We start from the raw sequence: 9190 nt of genomic DNA, 5'->3' as shown, positions 1-9190 counted from the left end.
TTAGATGACTATGGGCAAATCATTTCACTCCAACTCCCAAGTCATAGGTATTTCTTCTGCAGTGTAAGGTTGAGGGTTGTCCCGAAGAAAAAGAGAAAGAAAAGCCAAGTAGCCACAGAAAGGGCGTGACACAGTGCTTGGTGAATAATAAGCGTTTACGAATATTAGTTATCGTTATTATTCACGGCAATGATGCAACAGCATCATTGGTAATAATATTGCTTTATTATGGAGACAACTTATAATAATTATTAACAGAGGACTATCTCCCCCAAAAATGTGCTTGGCAGGATTAATGTTTCCATCTTCGACTAGTGCTTGTCCCAAATACCCATCCTCTCTGAATGGTGCAAGGACCTTTCGAAAGAATGTTCTAGATGAACTAGAAGTACACATCATCCAGTAATATTCTAGAGAAGGAAGCATTTTTTTCTCCCCCTCCTGAGCTGTTCTGTTTATTCTGACTCTATTAAAAATCTTTCTTGTGCTACTTAAATAGATGGGACACTGATAAAAAACAGTAACAATTCCTGCCAATAGTTCTAATATAAAAATTTTCACTGGTGTAATATGTGAGTGTGTTAAGTATTTACCTGAAGGCAATTTATTCTCAGGGAGCACGATTATATAAGAGATCTGCAGTGGATTTGAAGTTGAAACAAAACCAAATATATTGTGTACTCACCACTCCTCCATCTACCGTCTTGGACAGAATTTTGTGGCCCTGGACTGTTGCTGGATATATATATATATATATATTTTTTTTTTTTTTATCTATGTCCTCATCTATGAACATAGGAACTTTAGTAGCTGCCCTGCCTGTCTCCCAGGGTTGTTATTGGAGATCAGAGGAGGAAAAACTTGGATTGAATTGTAATTGAAGTCCTTGTACAAATTTAATTTGTTCTTCTTTCAAAATGTGAGCTCACTCACCCACACAAACACTAATTCTCGGATTTTGTTTGCACTGAACTGAAAAACAACTTACTTGGTTGGGACATTTACCCCATCATCGGGGCCTGGATTTGGCTCTGGAAAAGGAGGGACAGGCAGTTTCAGAATAGACTTTAAGGTATTCAGATGCGGATCTATCTTCTCTGGGAGCCGGGAGGCCTGCTTCTGCTGCAGCAGCTTTTCAAAGACTCCTTTAAGGAATTTTACCAGGCCTTCTCCGAGCTGTGCACGCGCCAAAACATATATTGACATGATAAACCACAATGGATTTAAGTGTTTAAAGTCAAAAATACACTTTTAAAAATAAGTACTTAAGTTGGCTGATTGAGCAATATACCTGCCTGCTGAATTGAATTTGTTTAGAATAAACCACAGGGTACACTTTTTCTCAACATTTTCCATGGAAGCCAGGAAAACCAAAGGCGAAAAACACAATTCCGTGAAACATTTCCTCATTTCTACATTACGGAACAATCGCAACGTGTAGCAGACTGACATGGCCAAGCCAACAAACTCTGACATCTCTGCGAAAATGTTTAGGTTCAAATTCAAATTAAATATGCTTCCTACGCCCTGGCTCTGTGGGCTTCTTTCTGTCTTACACTTGTCTCCGATACCTCCTTTGTCCCCTTCCTGATGTCCAAAAAATCTACTACAAGAGAATCCCCCCAACTTGAAAAAAAAATTTGCTGAAAATGTCAAGTACCTGTTTTTCACCAATGGGTTCTGTGTTTTCCTGTCCGTGTTAAGAATGGAGACATCTAGACTCTTTTCTCTTCCTTTGGGGTGTGCAGTTCCTATCACACGTTTCAGTTGTCTCCATCGTTTCCATTTGGGTGGAATACTGTGAAATATTTTGACTTGAGCAACTCCTTGTGTGGGTGGGATTTCTAGGGCATTCTGAAGTGTAGAGGTGATGCTGTCTCACTCATTCAGGGAGAGAGAGAATCCCAAGCAGGCTCCACCCTGTGAGCACGGAGGCTGATCCGGGGTTCGAACCCACAAACTGTGAGATCATGACGTGAGCCAAAAATCAAGATTCGGGCCCTTCACTGACTGAGCCGCCCAGGCTCCCTGCATCCAGCATAGTCTAAGAAGGGGTATATTATCGATTGTTTTGTAAGATTTCAAGCACCAGCTTGAAGCATCAGAGGGGAGAAAATTTGTTTCAGGAGACAGGTAGTTCGGAGAACTCTTGCTCCCAACATGTCCCCTAGTTCGAAGACGTTCAGTGCGATCACACCGCAGGTGACCCCAAGAAGGTCTCAGAATTTGCCACAAGGGCCCTTGCTCTCCCACGGCTCCAAAACTGGTCCTCTGGTCTGAGGGTGGGACCCAAAGAGAAGTACCCCACTATGGCCCGGTTGTGGAGCAGATCAGAAGTTGTCGAATTCTTCCTATGGCCAACAGGGACCCTCCACATACTGAGATGTGGATTCATTAGGCTGGCTGGCCTCTGTCCAAGACGAAGGTCTGATACACAATGTGTTTGGCACAGCAGGGCCTCCGGCAGCCAGGACAACGACCAGCATGCTTCCCAAAGGAGGAGAAGAAGCACTTCTTCCTCCTACCTGAGGTTCCATTATTCCAATCTCAAACAGTGTCTTCATTATTTTATACTAGCCTTCTGATCATGGCTCTGAGCTTGACTATGAGTACACAGTGCAATGTCCCGGAGAAAAGTGAGAAACTGAGGCAATCATGTTCTAAACACGAAACCAGATGCTCATGGACAACTAGCTGGATTTTTCACCTAGCACCTTTGGATCCCGTGTGGGAAGAGATTTTCTTCAGAGGTGTCTGGCATTCTATAGATTCAAAAGCGAAAGTGTCTTTGAATTCAAAAGCTTCATGCGCAGCCGTTGCTCATTTTATTTTTTTAACTTCACGTTTTTCGATGTTGTGAAACAAACACCCTCTTTCCAGAATTTGAATCTAAACAAGAACAAAAGTATAAGCTGATCAATAGGAGTATCCACAGAGCTTGTAATAGGACATTGATTTGATATGGACTCTGCTCATTTTATGTATGAAAACGACACCTACTTACTCCTTGTGGTTTATGGTTTTAAAGTTCATTGCACTTATTCATGGTCCTGCCCTCACTGTTGTCCTTTGCTGCCTGGATCCTACAATGCTTTGACACTGCTTTTCGTTGGTGCATTTTCATTGCCTCAATAAACATCATTTCCAAGCTCTCTCTCTCTCTCTTTTTTTTTTTTTTGAAAGAGATGGGGAGCATGGAGAGCATGAGCAGGGGAGGAGCTGAGAGAGAGGGAGAGAAAGAATCCCAAGCAGGCTCCATACTCTCAGCATGGAACCCAACACAGGGCTTGCAATGAACTGTGAGATAATGACCTGAGGCAAATTCAAGAGTTGGTCACTTAACCAACGGAGCTACCCAGGCACCCCGATTTCCAAGTTCTTTAAATGCTTCTTCCTGCTGTCATAGGGACATTCATATGACCTCTTTTTACTTCCACATCCTAAAACCTAGGAGATGTTCATTAGAAAAGCAAAGTCACCCATTTGGTTGGTGGCCCCAACAACCTCCAGGGATGATTGAGCTCTGTTGCCCGTGGCTATTGGCCGTTGCCAATGCATCCCCTACCCCTTGCCCCCTGCATCACATTACCCCTCACCGTTCTCTTGCCTTCGGGGTCCTTTTTTTTTACAGCACTTATAACTTTCTAATATGCTATCTAGTTCATTTGTTGTGTTTATTGCTGATTGTCTCTCCCTCACACTACAATCAAATAACTCCCAGGAGAGCAGGAGTCTTGGCCTATTTTGTGTAGTAATACATCTCATTTGCTTTAAATCTCTTTAAGGAGAGTGCAGCACATATGGTAGGAATTCAATAAGTATTTGCTGTACAAATGAATAAATGCCATAAGACAGGTACTTCTCTAACGCTTAGGTCATAAAGCCTTCCTTACTGACTGCTAAATCGTTTCCTTGGTTACTTTCTTCATCTCCGGGTGTTGAACATTGGCAAAATTTTAAACTCTGTTCATGCCTTTCTTGTACAATCCCCTGTGGTTCAGGACTTTTACCTAAACACCCCCATTTCTCGGATCCATTCTGACCCATATTCTTCAAAGTGCCCCATGTTTCAATATACAATGCATATTCACTCTTGATTACTCACCCCTCTTAAGAAATCCACCCCATTGCTTGTCTTACGGTTTAGAGAAGAATTAAGAACTTCAGAGCCGTAAACATTTCAGGACAAAGGTTTCTATTCAAATTAACATAATGCTCTATCTTTGTAAATATGTTGTCTTCTTGAAATTATTGAGTTGCCAAACCATACAATCTCATGCATCTGGCCCTCTCCCTTGGAGATGCTTAGATAATAAAATTACTATAATTAGTTTGGTAATCACTCAGCACTAAAAAAAAAAACAACTCTTACTCAAGAGTTCTATTTTGAGAGTACAAGGAGTTCAACAACATGGAAGTGGATAATTGGGGTTTTTTCTTTTTAATGTTTTATTTTAGTTTTTGAGAGAGAGAGAGATAGATAAAGAGAGAGACAGAGCTCAAGCAGGGGAGGGGCAGAGAGAGAGGAAGACAGAGAATCTGAAGCAGGCTCCGGGCTCTGAGCTGTCAGCCTAGAGCCCGACGCGGGGCTCGAACCCACAGACCGTGAGATCACGACCTGAGCTGAAGTTGGATGCTCAACCGACTGAGCCACTCAGGCGCCCCGAAAGTAGATAGTATTGATCTACTGTTCCAGCAAATAAAAGCAAAGTATAAGGTCCTTGATTCTCAAATTTTAAAGCCCGCTATTTGAATGGAGATTTCATAATTCCCTTCTTACTTTTCCTTCCCTTCAAAAGGTAGGAATAGAGAATACAAATAAGTAATATTTATTGGTGCTTCCTGACTTGGTCGCTATCCTAAGCTTTTTACAGGTATCGTCTTTTTCAAATCAACCACCCTCTGAGGTTGGTATTTTAGAGTGGCAGAACTAAATACTTTTACATTGAGCAATTTGTCCAAAGCCTACGGCTTCGGAGAGCTTAGGATATTTAGAAAGAAGTAGGGTCATAAATCTAGGCAGGACAAAGCAAAGCCCACACCCTCACCCACCAGCTGCACACATCCCATACTGTACCTTCTGTCTGCAGCCTTTTACGTCTTCCCTCCCCCATACCAAAATGATAAATAAAGGATTTTTAAAAAGAGGTAGAGGTAAGTGACCCTAATAACTATCTCTAAACACCCTTGTGCTAGATACCAGGGGTCCTAAGATCTGTGAAGGCCTGGAGGTGTAGACCCCATGGTTAACAGGACTGCGGAAGAATTAACCAGCCCGGGCTTTGTCGTGTTGTCAGTGTTTCGTTTTGTTCTCCTGAGAGGTAAAGAAATGTAGTTCATTGAGGTTGTGTAAGACATTCTTCAAAAGTGGGAATTACATACAGAAGGTGTCAAGGGTTTGGAATGCTGTTCTACAAGACGACATACACATCTGAAATGAAAGACACAGAGAGACAAGACGACATTCTAGTTGGCCAAGTCTATGAACTATAAATTCAAAACACCCCCCCCCCCCGCCCCAATCCACGGTTCTCCAAGTCTTTAAGGAGCCTATGTAGGGGCCAGGAAGGTCTTTGGTACAACAAAATGACAAACCCAGCCTTTTCATCCCGGAGAAAAGTCCACTCTGCGGATCACCCAGACCTTCGTGCCCCTCTCCTTTGCTACTTCACGACAAAGAACACTGTCATCTCTCACTAATGTCACATCTTACTTCAAGAGCAGAAAATGGAGACAGGGCTGACAGGGCGCACGGACTCAAGCGTTTTGAATGACTCCTTAGAGTCAATGAATGGCTCCGCGGAGAATCCGCTATACAGCCCGTGATGCTGATTAATTTGTAAATTTCCTCCTCGAGTATAAATTTTCTCATTCACTTTTCCATCCCCTACAGAAGCCTTTTATTTGTGTGCACATTCACCAAGTGCTAAATGGCGAAATGAATAGTAATCTGAATAATGGCCACAGTCAGGAGCCGCAAAGAAAACGAAAGACGCTGAGGAGGCAAAGTCCACCGCAGGGAAAATGGGAGTGGGGGGGTGGGGGGGCGGTGGATGGAGGCAAGTTTTCTTAAGCGGCAAGGGTCTGTCTCGTGTCTGCAAGCCAAGGAGAGCACCGATTTCACGGGGGTGGGGGGCAGTTTAGATCCGCCCGTGTTTCTGACAACACCTTGTAGATTGCAGGATGCTGCGCTCGCGAGGAGCATAACGGTCTCTGTTTCTGCAGTTCGGTGCAGGACGTGATTGACACAACCCACGTGTACGATGCAGGGACGAAACGACAGGCACCAACACATAATCGTGGACAGTCAGCTGGAGCTGCTCGCAGCAAGAAGGCACAGGGAAGGTAGAAGAGGGGGAAGCTGTGTGTGAGGCTGGAGTGATCCGGGGACTCAGAGTGCGGGATAGAGCTGACAGGCAAACTCTTGGGGCTGTGGGAAGAGCTAGAGGCGATCCCTAAAGGGAAGGGGGGACAGTTTTTGAAGGGAGGGAAAGGAGAGGGCTCCTGTTCGTGGGTAGAGGGACAATCTAGCCAAGAGTCAGCTTTATTTGTGCATGTCACGCCCTGAACACTGATGGATGATATTTTCTTCTGGGTGACTGAGTAAACATTTCCAGTCCATCCGAAATGAATTTTCTTGTTCTTGCTTATTGCAGCCTTCAGGAGTATATGAAGCATCTAGGGTAGTGTTAGGGCATGAATGAGAGAAAAAATATGGGGAGAGAACATTCTGGGCCACATTTTATTGTGGAACTGTAAACGTGAAGGAGAGAAATAAAACAACAATTTGGCTTTTTGTAATCACTTCTAGCACAGATGGAGTTTGGGGAGCATCTTAGGGGGGACCTGCCGGGGGTGGGGGGGATTGAGTGAAAAGGTTATAGTAATTGAAATTATAGCTTTCCCAGAGTAGACCAAGAATAATCTAGGCTTTCACTTATTACAAATAAGTGGATCTATTTTTTATAAATGTGTTTCAGATATTAATATCTATGTTCACAACACATGTGGAACTTTCTGTGGGTTTCACAACAACCTATGAGATAGGGCACTTTGGGGCGTCTGGGTGGCTCAGTCAACTGAGTTGGGCGTCCGACTTCAGCTCAGGTCATGGTCTCACGCTTCGTGAGTTCAAGCCCCGCATCAGGCTCTGTGCTGACAGCTCAGAGCCTGGAGCCTGCTTCGGATTCTGTCTCCCTCTCTCTCTGCCCCTCCCCTGCTTGTACTGTCTCTGTCTCTCTCTCAAAAATAAACATTAAAAAAAATTTTTTTTAGGGGCACCTGGGTGGCTCAGTTGGTTAAGGGCCCAACTTCGGCTCAGGTCATGATCTCACAGTTCGCGAATTCGAGCCCCATATCGGGCTGTGTGCTGAGAGCTCCAGGCCTGGAGCCCGCTTCGGATTCTGTGTCTCCCTCTCTCTCTGCCCCTCCCCTGCTCGTGCTCTGTCTCTCTCTGTCTCAAAAATAAATAAAACATTAAAAAAGAATTTTTAAAAAATTTTTTTAAAGGTAAGGCATTTTTAAAAATCTAATATTCACGGTAGGAAAGGCTCTAAAGGCTGACGCTTTTTACTGCACAGGCAGTAAATGCCAGAGCCAGAATGCAAATCCAGATATTTTGATTCCAGATGCATACCATTTCCAATCATGTCATGTATTACCTCTGTGTATTAAGAAGGATTTGGGGGGTTAAGCTCCGGCATCGGAAACTTTATTTTCATCATTACTGATCTTTTTATTCTCCAGGGCTCACTGGCAATCCGTAGCCAGCACCCTGTACCCATTGAATCACCCCATCTTTTCTCTCAGCCCCTCATCAACCTCGTCAGGCCCTCCCCCCACCGCTGCCTACACTTCCCTGAAATCGGCCCACTTTCCCGAATCCTGCCAATGGGATGCTGTGAAATGACCCTTGCTTTCTTTTTCTTTTGGTGGAGGAATCTGAGTTGATCCCAAGCCCATTTATTTAAGGGCTCTAAACGTCATGATAAAAGAAACAAAAATCGAGCCCCTGGAGTTTTGGTAGTCGAACAGATCTTTAGATGTAATTTACAAGTCTTCCTGGAGGAAAACAGGTGCTTATTCAATTCAACTTCCTCATTCACTTTTACATCCTTCCAGAAGCATACGAGACTTTGCATTTCGGGGTGCAAGAGCTTCCACCCAGGTGACCGACGAAAGGCCCAGCACCCTGAAAGACGTGCAGCAGCCTTGCGGGGTCTGAAGGCGAGAGGCCACTTGTGATATTAGACCTGCTAATGAAAACGGTCCAGTGCTTGTAGCTGAAAGGCAGATCAAGCCCACCTCTTTTTCAATCTTTTTTAATGTTTATTTTTGAGAGAGAGACAGAGGGTGAGTGGGGAAGGGGCAGAGAGAGAGGGAGACGCAGAATCGGAAGCCGGCTCCGGGCTCTTGAGCCGTCAGCACAGAGCCCGACGCGGGGCTCGGACCCACAAACCGCGAGATCATGACCTGAGCCAGCCAGAGGTGCCCCAAGCCCACCTCTTTTTAGCTCCTTTGCAGAATAAAGCATTTGACGCCGAGTGCCGGTTCTCATTTTCTTATTCTGCAAAATAAAAACAGAAGGTGAGACATTAATAGAACGTGTGGGCAACTTTAATTGCCTAATTTTACATCGGATTGTGTACGCAGCTCCCCGGGGAATACGCGGTGAGTGTCACTGCAGAGATGGGAGGAGGATGAAGAGATGACATTAATTCTGACTGGCGGTACTGGAGACGACACGTGCGAGCTGAACCTGAAGGCGGCATTCAACTGCAGCCCTTGAGGGACGGCTGTTCAGGTTGAGAAAATGGGGCGTGGTCGGCCAATGTAGAATGTGACAGCAAGCTGCCCTGCGCGAAAGGATACGGCCAGACCTTTTCCTGCCTGTCTCCCTCACTGAAGTCTAAGGTCTTTGAGGACACAGTCTTGGCGTTGTATGTCCAAAAGCAGACTTGCTCCCACCTTCCTCAAGCCTGCAAGCACCCTTCACAAACGTCCCCAGATCTCAGAGGACCTTGTAAACCAAAGGAAGGAATCTGGACATTTATCATGAGGCAATGGACAGGACTTGGAAATTGAAGTGGGACTTACTGTCTTTGCATTCTGGAAAGGCTCTCCTGGCTGCAGTGTGGAAAAGGAACTGGGAGTCAGGCAGGAATTTACGGAGGAAAACAGTTGAGAGGGG

This window comes from Neofelis nebulosa, chromosome 14 (assembly GCF_028018385.1).
Source record: "Neofelis nebulosa isolate mNeoNeb1 chromosome 14, mNeoNeb1.pri, whole genome shotgun sequence".
Taxonomy (NCBI): Eukaryota; Metazoa; Chordata; class Mammalia; order Carnivora; family Felidae; genus Neofelis; species Neofelis nebulosa.
The sequence above is the reverse complement of the archived record's forward strand: the minus strand, read 5'-3'. Positions refer to the sequence as shown.